The sequence below is a fragment of the Felis catus genome, chromosome B3 (assembly GCF_018350175.1).
Source record: "Felis catus isolate Fca126 chromosome B3, F.catus_Fca126_mat1.0, whole genome shotgun sequence".
Lineage (NCBI taxonomy): Eukaryota > Metazoa > Chordata > Mammalia > Carnivora > Felidae > Felis > Felis catus.
The window spans coordinates 55,918,099-55,935,378 of record NC_058373.1 but is presented as its reverse complement, the minus strand read 5'-3'; the positions used below and the strand labels follow the sequence as shown (position 1 = coordinate 55,935,378).

The following is a 17,280-nucleotide window of genomic DNA, read 5'->3' as shown; positions in this document are numbered from 1 at the left end:
GGGTTATTACCTCCCGGGGGTTGAGAAGGCCATGAACTGTTAACAGTCAATACTGACAGTACTTAGTGGGTGGTGCACTGCCTGCTAAAGGGGTATCTGCTGTAGAGAGGGAGAGAGAGAGCAAATGTTGGTAAAAAGGGCAGGGATGAAGGGCGTGAGCTTTAGGGCCCATATGCCTGGATTTGCATCACACCTCCTATACTTGCTCTCTGTATCACCTTGGGAAATCACTTAACTTTTTGTGCCGTGGTTTCTTTACTTGCCAGACGGGAATACTAGTGATACCTATATAATGAGAAAATGTGAATCAAACACAAAGGCCTGTGCTTGCCACTCAGAACAGATGTGTATCCCTGCACTGGTGCAAGGCAGCCCCTAAGACAGCCAGTTCCCAGAACATCTGATGAACTCCTAATGGGCCCCCGAGCCTCCCCCTTTCTTCCTATCCATGGAAAGGGAGGAAAGAAGTAAACAACAAAAATATCCAGGAGTCTCCTGCATTACTGGGGTTTGATAATACCAGGAACAAGTGTCTCTAGAGAGGCGCTTTTCGGAGACACTTAGCGGAATGAGAGGGAGGGGGGGAAAGAAAGAAGAATTGTTCATCGGGCATTCCCTTGAGTGATTTCTGAGGGTTCATTTCTAAAGGCAAATACAATAAACTGTCCCCCTAAGGAGTGACCCAGTGTACCAGAGGCTCAGAAAATATGCAGATGGAATTTCTGGGATTCGCAATGTTGCAATCGTTGTTTTCCCTTTTTTCAAGAGGCAGCCCCAGGGGAGCTGGGAGCAAGCTCTTCTCAATACCAGAGATAAGCAAAAAGCAGCCGAAAGAGACTCTCTTGCCAGTCCCCAAGGTACAGACAGGCTAGTGACGCAGCAGAGCACACAAAGGGACACAATTGGCATTGACTCTAACGAGCCACGCAGCTCTAATCCTGTGCCCTTTGACCCTGCACTATATTCCAATAGGTCAGAACATCCTTGCTCGGCTTCCCTAATGCATATTATCCTCTCTGGTCAATAAAATTCCCCTCTGTCTCTGCGCTGACAATAGATGTGAAGGTCAGCTTGCCCCTCCAGCTGCAACAGTGTCTGAGCTGTCAGTGGGAATTTACATTAAGGACATAGGTAATCATTTCCTTGCTTTTACGTAAAAACGGAAGAGTCTGTTGCTTTGGTTGCAATCAGATTCTCGAGAGAGAACTGAAAAGATCTCTAGGCTCCGGAGGGAAAAGTGCCTGAAGGGGTCTTAAGCACACAGTGGCCTTAAGTGGTAAATTTCCTACGAGAGAGACTAGCCGTTTCATACTGAAAGCTGCGACCAGAAAAGGAAGGCGAGCGGAAAGGAAGACATGGCTGGAGAAGTGGGAAGGGGCGGGACAGGATGCAGATCTGGGGGCCTAGGCTCCAGGCCCCCTGCAACTGACCATTTGTGGGACCTTGAGCAGATCTATTAACCTCCCTGGAATTCTGTCCTTACCAGCAAAATGATTCGACTGAGGTTAAAAGTTCTCAAGGATCCTTTAGGGTCCCAGTATTTCTTAAGCTTAAAACTCATTTCAGCTTAGAGTTGTGTAGTGTGCACTCATCTTTTTTAGAAAGACAGGATGAGAGATGTGGTTTGCCCTCCAAATCCTCAAATCCCATAAAACTGAGCTGGAACGGAGCTCCACAGATTATCCTGTCCAGCCTGCTCATTTAGAAGATGGAGAAACCAAAGTGACTTTTCTACTTAGCTTTTTAAACCAAAAATTTCCCCTTGATCTCCCTTTTCTCTCTTCCATGTCTCCCTAGCTCTCTTTTCTTGACCTCTACTGATGGAAGATCTTCAAACTCAGTTTAGATTTTCTCAAGAAGTCAGTGAGAAATAGAGTAAAACGACACAGAGAGAAGGAAGTCAGTTCCCACTTCTTTAAAAAGAATCAGAAGAAGATTTCTATTGCACACTTTATATAGAGAATTTCCAGGATGACTAAACATTTAATTGCAAAAATCAAACAGCAAAATACTAGATTAAAACGCAGAACAAAAAAATATTAACCTTGCAATATGGGTAAGGATTTTTGAACATGACACTAAAGGCAGAAACCAAATATATTCATATAGTGTAGTCATATAAAAATTAAAAAGAATTGCACATCAAAACACCTACACACAATTAAACGTGAAAAGAAAGTCATGGGGAAAAAGGTGCAATTTGGCTGATCATGTCAGTCTTCTCAATACATAAAGATTTCTTACAACTTAACAAGAAACACACGAGCACAGAGCAAAAGGAACAAAAGGTATAAATTGTAAGTTACAGAAGAAATGTAGATGACCATGAAAATATAAAAATGCCCCACCCTAATAATTTCCAAATAGATAAAAACTTTAAAAGCTGTCAGGTGTGCTTTGCTGATGAAGTTAACAAGGTTTATTTTGCTTTCATCTTTTATGGTAATAATAGCCAACATTGGTAAATGTGGTCAAATGAGTACTTTAAAAAACTCTTAGAAGTGTAAATGGGCATAGTTGGTATACTGGACAACACATATAAACAGTCTTTAAAACTGAATATACCCCTTAACCCAGAAATTCTACGTGAAGGAGTAGGACTCTGTACTTCTCAGGGACTCTGTACTTCTACATCAAGGAGTTAATTCCAAGGGAATGATCAGAGATGCATTACGAAAGCCCCTTTCCACACCTACTGCAGGAGGACATCACATCTCAGCCTAAGGATAAATGAGCTCTGACCTACGCAAACCCACAGGGGCTCCCAGAATAGACAAAGTTTTCTCTCCATCCCCTTATCATAACCTCCTCAACAAGGCCATGGAAGAGAGACCAGTCTATTCACCTGCTTAAAGAAGCTGGAAGTCCAAGACTGAGGTGCTAGGGTTGGTTTCTGGTGAGAGCACTCTTCTGGTGGTGTAGATGGTAACCTTCTCACTATGCCTTCCTTCAAAAGGCCTTTCCTCTGTGTGTGCATGTGAAAAGAGAAGGAGATCACTGGGGTCTTTCCTCTTTCTTATAAAGACACCAGTCCTATCAGATTAGGGGCCCAACTTTATGACCTTGTTTCACTTTAATTATGTCCTTCAAGGCCCTGTCTCCAAAGGCAATAACATTGGAGTTAAGGCGTTAATGTATGAATTTTGAAAGGACAAGATTCAGTCCGTAACGCCCCAAGGGGGCCTCATTATTAGGTCATTCAGTTGTTCGTTTTGCCATTATTTACCAACCAGCAATAATTTCCCAGCAGGGTGCTACATCTGGGGTGTGCAGTTAATACTCTTGTCTTTCTTCCTTGGTCTGTGAGGTGTGGGAATTCCGGTGGAGTTTACCTAACCCCAATTTTCAAAGTTCCATGCTAAAAAATAGTGTTGACACAAAAACCTGCACATGGATGCTTACAGCAGCTTTTTTCATAGTTGACAAAACTTGGAAGTAACCAAGATGCCCTTCACTAGGTGAATGGATAAATGAACTGTGGCACATCCAGACAATGGAATATTAGTGGGCAATAGAAAGAAATGAGCTATCAAGCCATGAAAATACATAAAGGAGCCAACTGGATATTACAAAGTGAAAGAAGCTAATCTGAAAAGGCTGCATTCTGTATGATTCCAATTATATCACGTGCTGGAAAAGGAAAAACTATGGAGACAGTAAAGAGATCAATGGTTGCTAGAGAAGGGAGGGACACACAGGCAGGGCACAGAAGATTTTGAGGGAAATGAAACTATTCTGTATAATATTGCAGTGGAGGATCCATGTCATTATACATTTGCCCAAACCCACAGAATATACAAGAACAAGAGCGAACCCTCCTTAAACCATGGGCTTGAATTCATACTTGGGTATGGCTCATCTGTGTGGCCAAAAACACGACACTAATGCAAGATGGTCATAATAAGGAAAACTGTGGGGGAAGGTGAGGGAGTATATGGGAGTTCTCTATACTTCCCACGTATTTTTCTGGAAACCTAAACCCCCCTAAAAATGAGTCTATTAATTTATTTTTAAAAGGGAGGAAAACAGACTGTCAGAAAGAATTCCTCTCTGTACCCTTTCTCGAACTCTCCATGTGCACTTATATATGTTCATTCAGTGTTCAATGTTAAGTGAGAAGGCTTAAAATCTGAGTATCTTCACACTTGGGACCCTGTCCCAGCCTGCCTGTCCGGGTTGCTCTTCCTTCAGTCTGGCACTGTGTACACTCATTTGTCTACATGCTAGAGAGAAATTCAGCCACAGCTACTTTGTTCACTATTCTCCAAGTTCAGTCTGGGAATGCCAAAACAACTCCATGACGCCCCTGGCGTGGTAGGTCAGCCCAGGAAACTTGTCCGGAAAGGATGACCCCTCTTCCCTACTGCTGCCTTTTGGTTCTCAAAATCACTTACAGGCAGGAGAGCTCTGTCAAGGCACAGTGGAGTTAAGCTCAGAGGTCAGTGGTCAGGAGGAAAAAACTGAAAAGGAGATTGCTGAGGATTTGGGGTTAGCCGATCTTGGGATTTTTTTTCAACTCATGCAATAGAAGCCCCTTGTCTTTTAAGAATAGTGAAATCTGCATCTGAAGCTTGATGGTTTATGAATGGGTTCAGAAATCTGTTACATAACACAAAAATTAGCATGTCAAAGAGTTTTCTATCCAACTCCAATGCCCACTGCTCTGCCTGGTCATCAGACCTTCACATGGATATCTCAAGGCATGGCTCATTTCCTCATGTCCTGTTGGCAGCAGTGGGCGCTGACCACTGGCTGGCTCTCTACCCCATCCCCCATGTTCCATGGTTGGTCCTGTGGACAGTGGGTGAGAAAATACTTAGTCTTATCTGAAAGAACAGAGGACAAGGAGCATGGTCCCACTTCCAAATCTCTCTTCCCCAGAGAGATAAGGGCATTTGATTGCCAATGCAATTCTGGCCTTAAAGGAAAGAAATACACCTGATGACAAGCAAAAGGAGCAAGTGATGCTTTCAGATACTGTGTCCAAAGTGGTTTTTAATTACTAGAAATTTACTGTCAGTATTTGGGACTTTAAAAAAATACTATAATTATAAAAGCCCAAATTTATGTCTTAGTTAAGTGCAAGTTGCCTCCCCTGCCCCACAGTTGACAATAATATATGGAGCTACTCTCCCTGGAATTGGCATGACTAGAGATGGTTAGGAGGATGTCAGAGGCCAAGTTTAACTGACATTTCTCCACCTCCCACAGAAAGGGCCATTCTGCTCCCTTGCAAGGGTAAGAGTGCATTACTGTGGCAATAATGGCAATAATGCATTAAATCATATTCTGCATGGCCTTAAATAGTTAATAGGCCTCTTTAAGCACCTAACTTGTTCTTGGGGAGGGATTCAGACAGAGGGGATGATGGCGCTTATAGCTTATTATCTGTACCGCACAGGCTTCAGATGACCAATGAGAGCTCACGTTCTAGCCCCTTAGTAATATCACTGCAAATTGGAATGCATTGAGCATCTCTGTCTGTAAACTACTTAAAATTGAAGCTGTGTCTAATCAGCTGGAACGAAAAGACCATAGAGCAATAGAACCCGTCACTTTGGATCACTGTGGCCTGTCTACTCAATCCAGATGGATGTGTCTCATGTGCCCCGACCACTCAGAGAGTGATGCCCTGTTAAGATGGTGCCGTGGCTGGCTCGGTGATGCTTCCGGATGGTTGTTTCACTGCCCAGAGGCATGACCTTGAATCAAGCCATTCATTCTAACTGTCTGGCAAATAGTGTTCAAAGATATAAGTATTTAAAATTTTAAACTGATGGCTCTTCTCCCCTCCAAACGATATGCCAGAAAAAAATAATTATGTCTGAAAACTAACATTCATCTATCCTAAGGGCTGCTAAGTTAATGTCTTTATGTGAAGGTTTGCTTAGGGAAAAGGGAAAGAGCTTTCTGTCCCTTCCACAGGCCCATCCAGGCCTGCTGGATAAATTGGCCCTAACTGGCCCCCACCAGAGCCATGGCCTTTTTCTTTTTTCAGTCTCCAGCATCCATTGTCCATTTGTCCAGTTGTGCTAGTGGGTAACAGACTGGAAGGAGAATGAGGTTCTGCCAAATGTCCTGGTTTTACGGGTCTGGCTTCTTGTGCCAGTCGATTTTATTGACATAATTGTTTGTCCCAGTTTCAGTATATAATTGGCTAATTTTTTATCTGTGACTGTGAGTCACTCATTTCTCTTTGATGTTAATTGTATGGAAAGCAGTTGAAAGGAGAGTTCTGTGTTTCTCCTCTATCTAATAGGAAGCAGGGCTGAAAGTCAGAAGAGAGGAAAATGAGAGGATCTGATTAGTCAAATGTGCCTTTGGAAGATAAATGGCAGTCATTGATTGTGTTAGAAGATTCGATTTCTGAATGGTCCCCAACGCTCAGAAGTGCAGCACAGGGCTAACGCCATTTGACGTCACATTGCAAGTCAGCGATTGATCAGCTTTCAGACAAAAACCAACTCCAGATTCTAGTCTGCTGAATTTCAGCAGGAATGTCTGCTGAAAATGTGACTCAAAGTGCATTCTGCTTTAACCAAAGGCCATCTCTTACTTCAGTGTTCACAGAGGGCCTATTCTGATTTGGGAACTATCCAAATGAGGAGTACCAAGTGTACAGAACATAAGACATTTTCCACTTTCCATTCAGATAAATAAGTGTCATTGAAAACTGATATTTCAGAGACCATACAGAAAAGCCTGGAGAAATGGGCAGTCAAACTGCTTAAAAGACATTTGTCTTTGATTATTACTATGCTTATCTAAAAAAAATATTTCCTAGCCTACAGAATTCAGGTCTTTGACTTTTAAACATGTTCCATGATCTCTGGCTTGTCAGTTATGTCAGTCTTTTCCTGAAGTCTGTCTGACAATACCCTCAGAAGAATCCTGTAAAGATAATTCCACCATTCCCTGGCAACCATTTCAGGAAATTTTCAACTGAGAAAATGGTGATTGGAAATTGAAATAAGTAAATCTGTGGATTTAAAAAAAAAAAAATCTAAGCCCAAGTCATAATATTCTTCATGTTTCAGATGCAAAGATTTAACCTGAGTTCAAGTATATATTAATGCTTTTACAGGGAATCTTTAATTGTTTTTTAACGTTTATTTATTTTTGAAGAGAGAGAGAGAGAGAGAGAGAGAGAGAGACAGAGCATGAGCAGGGGAGGGGCAGAGGGAGAGGGAGACACAGAATCTGAAGCAGGCTCCAGGTTCTGAGCTGTCAGCACACAGCCCCACATGGGATTTGAGTCCACGAACCTTGAGATCATGACCTGAGCTGATGTTGGACACTTAATAGACTCAGCCACACAGGTGTCTCTACAGGGAATCTTAAAGTAATAGAATAACTGTTACAGTATATGAGGACCAAGATAACTATACATAACCACAAAATTGATATAAGCCTCATGTTCATTGTCATGTAACGATCACACTTTTGCCTAATTATCATATCTAGTCTATTTTTGTTTGAGCTCACATGGTATATTGAGTGCTTGATTGACTAATGATTTACACTATACAATTGCTAAGGATCATGATAGTAGCAATTTAGAAGCATATCAGTGCAATTTGTTTGTTGTACTACATCAATCAAAATATTGTTCCCAGTTTCTTTTTAATGGTTTTACTGAAGTAATTTAAAACATTCTAGCTATCCATCTTTGACACTTTAATTTTTGAAGTTACCAAAGAATTTCAGATTTAGGGTGTGGGTAGAGATCTATGGAGCTCCATACACAGAAATCTGTTCTTATTTTCATTTAAAGCATTTCTATTAACTTTGTTCTATAGACAATTTCCTTACAGTATTGCTTTGAAATAGGAAGTGACTTGATGAAGTATAACAGGGCGTTTGGCTGGGCTGGACTTAGGGGTCAGATATTTCTGATCACTAACTTGTCAAGTTAACACTTTTTACTCCCTAATATAGATATTATATATATATATATATATATATATATATAGATAGATAGATAGATAGATATATATATAGATAGATAGATAGATAGATAGATATATATAGAGAGAGAGAGAGATACAGATATAGATATAGATACAGATATAGATATGTATTTATCCCCTGCCTCATGTAGGGAATAGAGATAGTCCTGGCAGTGGGCGGGTGGTGGCGGGGGGGAGGAGGCAATGAGCAAAAACATAGTGTAGGAAAGACACATTTAATCAGGGTCACAAAATGAATTTATAATTATAGACTATGATTAGTGCCCTTACATTGAGAACACACTAAAAGAGGTCAAGAAAAACTTTCTGGAGAAGTGATGTTTCAGTTCACATCTAAAAAAGAAATAGAAACAGGTGAAGAGGGGCAGTTTGGAAATAGAGGTATGTGGACAGAAAAAACTATGTGAGCAAAGGCCATGTTTTAGGAAGGAGTAGGCGGCATCTAGAAACATGGAGAAGTCTGGTATGGTTGGCTCACAGAGAGTGCCGGGAGGGCATTGATGAGTGAGGCTAAGGAAGTAGGTAGAGGCTGGATTATATACTGCCTTTTCAGGGATTCTGGTCTTAAAGACAAGAAAAAGCCACTAAAAGTGTCCTTTAAGCACTGTCATATTTGCATTAGATTATTCTGGCTCTATGTAGGAGTAAAGTAGAGGAAGCCAGTTAACATAGTAAGCTGTTTAGGTGAAAGACAATGTAGCTGGAACCAGTATAGGAGATAGATGGAGACAAGTTGACAGTTTCAAGGAATTTAGGGGACAGAATATCAGGCTTAGTGATAAAACCATATGGTAGGGAGATAGGTGAAGCAGGTGGTTTCTAGTTTGTCACTTGCATAACTGGATGGTTGTGATATTTGCTAACTAGATAACCCTCAAAGAGGACCAATTAGGGAGGTGGTGTGAATTTGTTTTTGGATAAATTAAACTTGAGATGCCCTTGAGACATCCAAGACATCCAAATCAAGATGTCGTATAGACAGTGGACTGCATAGTCTAGGGCCCAAAGAAAATGTATGGGCGATAAATATATTTTCTATCACTGGCATATAAATAGTAATTAAAGGACATGAGTATGTTTCTTAGGAGGAATGTATAGAATGAGAAGAAAAGAAGAGCAGTGTTCAGCCTTGAAGAACTCAAGTATTAATCACCAGGTGAAAGGAGATATCAAGGAGAGTCTTTGGACAAAGAGAAGCCAGATAGCCACCAGGAATATATGGAAAATATGGTACCACAGTGACCAAAGGATAAAATACCTTCACGAAAAAGGGATCGTGGTCAATTGTAAAAGAATTGCCAATCAATTGGATATAAAGGACACTGAAAAATATTCCATGGTGACATGAAAGCCATTATCAGAACTGCCCCTAGCACCTAGCAGGATGGAATCAGAGACCAGGCTGGAGCAAGTTAAGAAAAGTGAGGAAATAGAGACCTCAGGTAGAGAAAACCTTGTCAACTTACGAGTCCCTGTGTGGATTCCTAGGAGTGTATAAGGAGAACTATAAAAATATGTCACCCTACTAGAAACTCAGACCAATAAGTACTAGGTGTTAGTGTCTACATTAGTTTATCTGTACGGACTTCAGGCTGAAACTTTATTAGTATTCCACAAAGCTACTAATCCTTAAACAATTAACCAAAATATGATCAGATCACATTTTGCCACCTTAAAAGCTAAATTACATCACTGAGCACAGCAAACCAGTTGATTACCAGTTGACCTCTAAAAGATCTATCTAGGCAAACATAGTCTTTGGTTCTGAATTGCATCTACCATAAGCACAGTTACACATCTATTCATGGGGGCATTTGGTCCTGACCAATGTGGAAGAAGGTAAACAAATGGTATCTCCATGAGAAAGATGTCCACGGAGGACACACAGGTAATACAAATAATAGAAAAACAATTGTGGGAAACTGGAGAGAAAAACTAAACTAAAGGGTCAGCTGCCATTCTTTTCAAGGTGCTTATAGCCATGGGAAATTGCCAGACGTCCAGGGTTTTACGTGAAATCTGCCAGTAGGCGACTGTGTCAAAAATTTAGGTATTTCTGGCCTGTGGCTGGCCAGTTTGTAACTTCTGTTGCAGGACTACAAATATGAATTTCATGGCTGTTTCATGAGTACCTGCTATTTGCAACCCTAGTGCAAGAGATGGCATGGCCCCTGTCCTCCCAGAGACCATTATCTAGTGAGAAGATGGCATGAAACAGCTATCATATGAGGCAGAGGGACAGAAATGCTAGAAGGAGGTACAAATTACAAGTTTCCAGAATGTGGAGAATTGAGCTGTTAATTTTGGATGGAGAGAGGGCTGTCAGAAGACTCCATGAAGGTGACATTTGTGCTTGGCTTTGAAAGATGCAGTGGGGAGGAAGGGCATGGGAGGAATAAATAAAACTTCTCAGCAGTACCCCAAACCTCCTTTATAATATGAAATGTAACCTTCAGAATCAAAACAAGTGCCAGCACAATGTATAACTTTAATAGTTGCAAAAAGCTATGCTTTGACATGGTAATAGTGCCAAAGCAGGTAGAATCCTTCCATCAAGAGATGATTAATTAGCAAGTGACATCACCTAGTAATTTGCTGATTGCTGTTAATGATAAGAGTAGCAACTAACACACGTACTGCTTTATAATTTATCTACAGCTTTCACCTCCTTTTACTCATTCAGATACAATTTAGCCAAGACCATCCCAAGCCATGATGGCTACCTCAGTACCCAACTTATCTTAATTGTTCCTGGCCAGCACACCCTGCTCTCTGGTTATGTTAATGGAACAGTGTGATTTGCAATGCCTTGCAAGAGCTCACCTCCTGGTAAACAGTTCCCAGGGCTTGTCCAGTTTGGTTCCTTGTACTCTTTCTAGGTCCTTTTCCGTGGGAGGGGCCAGGTATTTTTTCATGTACGGAACAAATTCTTTATCCAAGTAAAATTCAGTGTGTGCCTGGATGGTGCAGGAGGGCTGACCTACGTGCAGGTTTTTAGGAACAGCATATTCTCATTGGCCCTAAATCTCTGAACTCCCATCTCACTCCTGGGGAAGTTTAGCCTATGAAGTCTCGGAGTTGAGCCTGAGACAGAATGTATAGAGTGGGGTCGGTCTGGGATGGTATAGTCCTGCCCTGCTACCCTTCCTTCATCTCCCTGGTGGGCCCTGTTTTTAATAGTTCTCTGGAGCCCTGTCCAGAAGAGAGAGACATATTTCCTTCAAGGTAGTGGCTCAAGACCCCACCAGCAAGGAAACGTCAGGAGCTTCTTGGGCCCAGAGTATCTGCTTCACGTGTTTCATCATAAGAGCAAGACCAGCTTGGTTTAAAAAAAAAGTTTGGATTTAAGACTGGTCAAAATGTCCCTAGTGGTTCCCAATCCAGTGAATGATTCAGATGGTCCCAAGCATAGAAGGTAAGTAATAAAAATATGGCCATTATAACGTAGTATTTCCACAGAGAATATGGGTGACAACCCTTAATCCCAACTCATAGCTCGGTGGTTCTCAAACATTGCTGTGCCCCCACATTCACATAAGCCTTGTAATAAAAGCAAACTCTGGAGTCTCACCCAAGGAATGTTGACTCAGAGGTCTTAAGTGGAACTTAAGAATCTGAATTTCTAATGGGAATTCTAGATTTATTCTGAAGCAAGTGATAGTTCAGGGACTTACCTTTGAGAACCACTGGTAAGAATCACCTATTTCCTCCAGTCGCTCCCACTCTCAGACCTTACTCATCATCATGAACAGGTAGAAATGAAGCCAGGTGATAGACTATCAGGAATGTGCAAGCAACAGAGGTCCTTGTGGCCGGGGTCTCCCATTCCATGGTTGCCTGAAATTTAGATTTCTGACATTATCTCCAAATGAAGTTATTTGTATATGTAATTACAGAGATGAGCTAACAGGATTGGAAAAGATGACATTCATCGAATAATTTTAAACTTTTGTTCCATTACCAGATTATACTACTTATAGGCGACAATAATTTAAGTTTTAAAATAAATCCTCTAATTATGTTTGAAATAGTACAATTATATTAAGCTCTATTTTCTGTGTTCAAAGTGCTAATATCTTAAATGCAAATATTTAAATTGTATCAGCTTTTGTAATTTTTATTTTGGCATTTTTTAAATTGTATAATTCACCAAGGGCTCCCCACCCCCGACCTCTGCCCAAAATGTGGTAGTGACCTGGATATCTCTCAATGCCTGTATAGAAGCCATCTTAGGAGAGCAGAAAATAAACGATAAACTTTCAAAAATGCTGCTTGGTAGGATTTTAAACATGCACCACTAAATTGTTGTCATTTATTTCATCTCAGAGTTTCAGCCTTAGTGTGGCCAAATTCCTTCTCAACTGTACCACAGTACAATAGGAATGTATCTACATTAAGATGAAGAAAACAACTTATCATTTTCAAAAACTGAACCAAAAGAAACCTTTCCATAGCGATTACTAAGCTGACCTATCCCTTGACACCTTGTAGTAAAATATTTATTCACAATTAGAAGATCCAGAATGTTTGCCTACTCTTACTGCGTGTTTACCATCTATGTATGGTCTTGTGCTCTCTTGCCTACTCTCTCTCTGTCTCTGTCTCTCTCTTTCTCAATCACACATACACATAGCCCACACCCAAACATGAAAACAAGTCCTTCAGTTGGTAGAACTGGTGTGTCGATGGTATATAAGCCATTTCCCACTTCTTATTTTATGACTTCCAGAATTCTGATGGGGAGTTCATTCCACTCTCAGTTTTCTTAGCACATTCCAGAGAGGTGCCCATGGTGGATATTTAGCAGAGCTGTACAGTTAATGAGCTGCTGGGCAATTTTGTCAAACTGGTTGTTTTCTGGTGACTTATCTGTAATACTGAGGGAGCTACACAATGTTATCTGTTTGTAAATAATTGGAAATCCTTCCTGAGTTTGCAGAGGGAAATGCTTTATGGCTAAATGGAGTTGATTCCCCTGGTAGTTTAGTTTTCTCACATAAATCTCCTTGCTGACCTCAAACCAATACTTACCTTTTCTCATCTTTTTTTCACCCTGGAGGAGGAAAAAAAAAAAAAAAAAGTCAGACTTGTTAGAATACAATACTTTGTTAAGAGTGAGCTAGATTAGTAGGCGATTAGTGTTGTTTTAATTAAATAGGATACAAAGATGGAGCCCATGGGAGGTTATCTACCTTTTGAGGAAATAAATTTGGAGTGAGAGATTATTATTGAGCTTCTACTGGGGAAGAGTTTTTGTTTTGCAGTTTGGTGGTCACTGGTTTTTTAGGATTACACTGGATCTGGAGACCAAGAGCGTTTAGATAATTTTTAAACATTTAATTCCTGGAGGTCATTTAAAATAACAGTGTTTTACATTTGTGCCATGTTTTACAATTAATAGTATGCCTTTAAATAGACACGTTTTTCTTTCTCAATACCCTATCTTGAAGCATCAAACTGGGTGGCCTTTATCCCATCCAGAGCAATTACATCAAATAATAGTCCCTAGTTGAAATCTTAAAGTTCTTTTTTTTTTTTTTTTTCAACGTTTATTTATTTTTGGGACAGAGAGAGACAGAGCATGAACAGGGGAGGGGCAGAGAGAGAGAGGGAGACACAGAATCGGAAACAGGCTCCAGGCTCTGAGCCATCAGCCCAGAGCCCGACGCGGGGCTCGAACTCACGGACCGCGAGATCGTGACCTGGCTGAAGTCGGACGCTCAACCGACTGCGCCACCCAGGCGCCCCTTAAAGTTCTTTTAAATGAGTTTCAATGGAGTAGTAATCTTCAAAAAATATTTTTAATTTTTAATTAAAATGCTCTCTTTAGGTTGGTGTATATTTTCCATTGTGTGACTTAAAAGTAATCTACCACCTGAGGGGCACCTGGGTGGCTCAGTCAGTTAAGCATCCGACTTCGGCTCAGGTCATGATCTCACGACTTGTTGGTTCAAGCCCTGCATAGGGCTCTGTGCTGACAGCTCAGAGCCTGGAGCCTACTTCAGATTCTGTGTCTCCCTTTCTCTCTGCCCCTCTCCAGCTCACACTGTCTCTCTCCCCTAAAATTAAATAAACATTTTTAAAAAACTTAAAATAATAATCCACCACCTGAAAACTGTATCTGTCTATGTTCTGGACACAACCCAGTGGAGACAGAAATAAAGACACCCTTCTCAGAAGCCCTCTGCTTCTTCATGACTCTGAAGAGCAGGCAGCCAGAAATTGTGAACACACTGGTAATTTTCAGTCAGGAAGAAGGGGGTTGGTATGAAAATATGCATCCAGATAATCATCAAATGAATTCAGCCCACAGTGTTAAATAACAGCTGGAAAGAGGAGCCTCCTTCAATGGGTCCAGACTGCAAAAGGACTGTCGTGTGTGTGTGTGTGTGTGTGTGTGTGTGTGTGTGTGTGTGTGTGTGATAGAGCTGCGATTGAACAGAGGCCATCGAGGAGGGGAGTGAAGCAGAATCTAGCAGCCCACTTGATTCTCCTGCCTTGAAGAAAGGCTGGGAGCCCAATCAGGAGTTTCTTTTGCATGAAGAACATTTTAGAGAAAAGTAAGAATTAATGAAGGCTTTTTAAAATTGTAAAATAGAGGCACCTGGATGGCACTGTCAGTTGAGCATCTGACTCAATTTCTGTTTGGGTCATGATCCCAGAGTTGTAGGATTGAGCCCTGCATCAGGCTGCACACCGAGTGTGGAGTCTGTTTAGAATTCTCTCTCTCTCCCTCTGCCCCTCTCCCCCACTCTTGTGCTCTCTCTCTCTCTTTCAAATTAAAAAATAATAATAATAAATAAATAAATAATCAATAAAATTGTAAAGTACCCAAGAAGATGTAAATAAGCTAGAAAGGGGGTCATGGAAGGGGAACCCAGACCTAGAAATACATGTATTTAGTTGAGGACACCCAGAAAGTAAATAATCCTCCTTCAGAGAAAATTAGCTTCAAAATCACAATATCAAGAACTCATCAACATCCATCTCCCAGCACCCTCCTTTCATGTATCTCTCTGCCTCTTTCTTGCACCAGAGGTTGGCAGTCAACCCAAGGCCAGCAGTTATGGCGGCAGACACATTCCAGATGGAAAGATCATTTCATTTCTAGACACTGTAACAAAGAACTTGGCAGTTGGTGAGTAACCCTCCTGCTGGGAGCAGGTGTCTTCCCTTTGACAAGATTGCATTTTATACAGAAGAGCTTAAAATGGACTGTAACTAGGAGCAGGTCAAACAAGTTGGGATTTTTGAAGAGGCTTGGCTAGCCAGCTTGAGGTAAAAAGCAATGACATGGGAAATGAATTACCTGCTTACTAACTAATGTCACAATAATTCACCCATTCATTTTGACTGGAGTATGCAGTGTTAAGGCTCCTTACTGTCGTGCTCAGGTTCCAACCACTGAAGGACTCAACAGAAACTGTTGGTCAGGAGGACGGTATGTCCAAACACACATGCACGCACATACACACAGAAAAATATAACCTAGATTTTGGAAAATAATTCCTTAATTCTAAAGCTCCCACACTTTTCAAAGGTGAATTTATTATCTTTGAGTTAATGTTTTCTGCAACCAATTCAACACAATCAAAAATCATTAGGGTTACTATCCAAACACCCAACAAGAACAGAACATTAAATACATGTGATATATTTGCACCATGGATGAATTACAAATAAAGGCAATGCTGTGGGTGATCCCCACAAGCACAAGATTTAGCAAAAGAATTCAGACCTTCTAAATACATACTGCATCATTCCACTTATATGTACATAACAGGAAATATTAGTGTAAGTAGTTACAAGAAAGGAGGGCGGGTACTCTGGGGACAAGGGTGGGGTTGTTAGGGACTGAAAGGGGGGCTGCAGGGGATGCTTATATTGGGTTGCTTCTTCACCTGGGTGTTGCTGAAATAAGTGTGCTCAGTTTGTGATGATTCATCAAACCAAAACCTTATATGCACTTTCTTTTATGTATATTGTACCTTAATTCAAACTTAGAACATGACATTTTCCTATTACATAAGATGTTCTGATTAATAAAATCTAAACAACCTATTGAACTGCTTGGCAAAATAAGTCAGCCATCAGATTTCACTCTTGACGTGTGATGGCTGTGTCTATGGCTCAGAGAGTCCTGGATCATGAATGGACTTGAGTCATGGGGCATCTGAAACAAGCAATGAGTATATTGTAGTTAACTTCAAACATGTGTTTTCAATTCCCTTACCAACAAAGCTATAACCGTGACCTATCTTGAGTTAACCTTAAATTGGTAACTCACTCTACTTCTGTCTCATGTTGAATGTAAAATTGTGCCCAACATATAAAAGTGAATTATTTCAAAAAAGTATATATATGAACTTGGAGAAGAAAGTCGAATTGAGCCTTTTTCCCCCTGGATTCTTCTACTCCCTATTACATGAATAGCCATCTACCAAATCTTTTTCCCATTCCATGGATTGGAAGTTGCTACTGTAACTTGAGTTTTATTAAATGGTGAATTGCATCGCAGAGATGGGATCATAATGAACTCAGACAGGTACCGAGAATTGATGTTCAATCCCAGCTTTTCCACATTCTCACACTGGAATCTTAGTAAACCACTTCCTCTCTCAGAGTCCTCAGTTTCTTCATCTGTAGAATGAGCTAGTTGAACTGCAAAACCTCTTTCTTTTTTAAAAAATTTTTTAATGTTTATTTATTTTTGAAAGAGAGAGAGACAGAGCAAGTGGGGAGGGGAAGAGAGAGAGGGAGACACTGAATCCGAAGCAGGCTCCAGATTCTGAGCTGTCAGCACAGAGCCTGATGTGAGATCAAACCCATGAACTGCGACATTACGACCCGATCCAAAGTCGGATGCTTAACCAACTGAGCAACGCAGGTGTCCCAAACTGAACAACCTCTTGAAGATTCACGAATCAACACAAATAAACAGACAAAGGTTTGATTAAGGTAGGTATAATGCACTAAAACTATCCCACTGAAAGGATTTCTCAGATTCTTTTACTGGATGATTTTTAGGGGTTGAGGGGAAGAAAGACCCTAAGATTGATTGGATTATGACAGAGTTTTCTTGCCTATCCTAGAATAGAAATTATTTTAAATTGTCTTGGGGTGGCAGTGGAAGGTTCAGAAGTGATGACTAGATTTTTTCTTGTGCCTCAATTCTGTCTTTATCCCTGTCCATTATTCATTATTGTCCTTACTTAAAACACTGCGGTTCTAATAAAGAGAGAAGAAAATAGCCCCCAAGAATGGAATATGTCAAGCCAGAATGACCTTTGTCCTTCAAAGTCAAGGAAGT

General features: G+C 40.8%; 1 protein-coding gene across 1 annotated transcript in view; it reads right to left on the bottom strand.

Moving 5' to 3' along the window:
• Positions 1-9,392: 9,392 nt before the first annotated feature.
• Positions 9,393-17,280, bottom strand: part of LOC123385954 — a 124,594-nt gene continuing 116,706 nt past the window's right edge. The window contains exons 8-9 of the mRNA XM_045059370.1: positions 13,002-13,023; positions 9,393-11,807 (exon numbers count right to left, since the gene is read on the bottom strand). The gene's annotated coding sequence lies outside the window, so the exon portion shown is untranslated. The remainder of the gene's footprint in view (positions 11,808-13,001; positions 13,024-17,280) is intronic.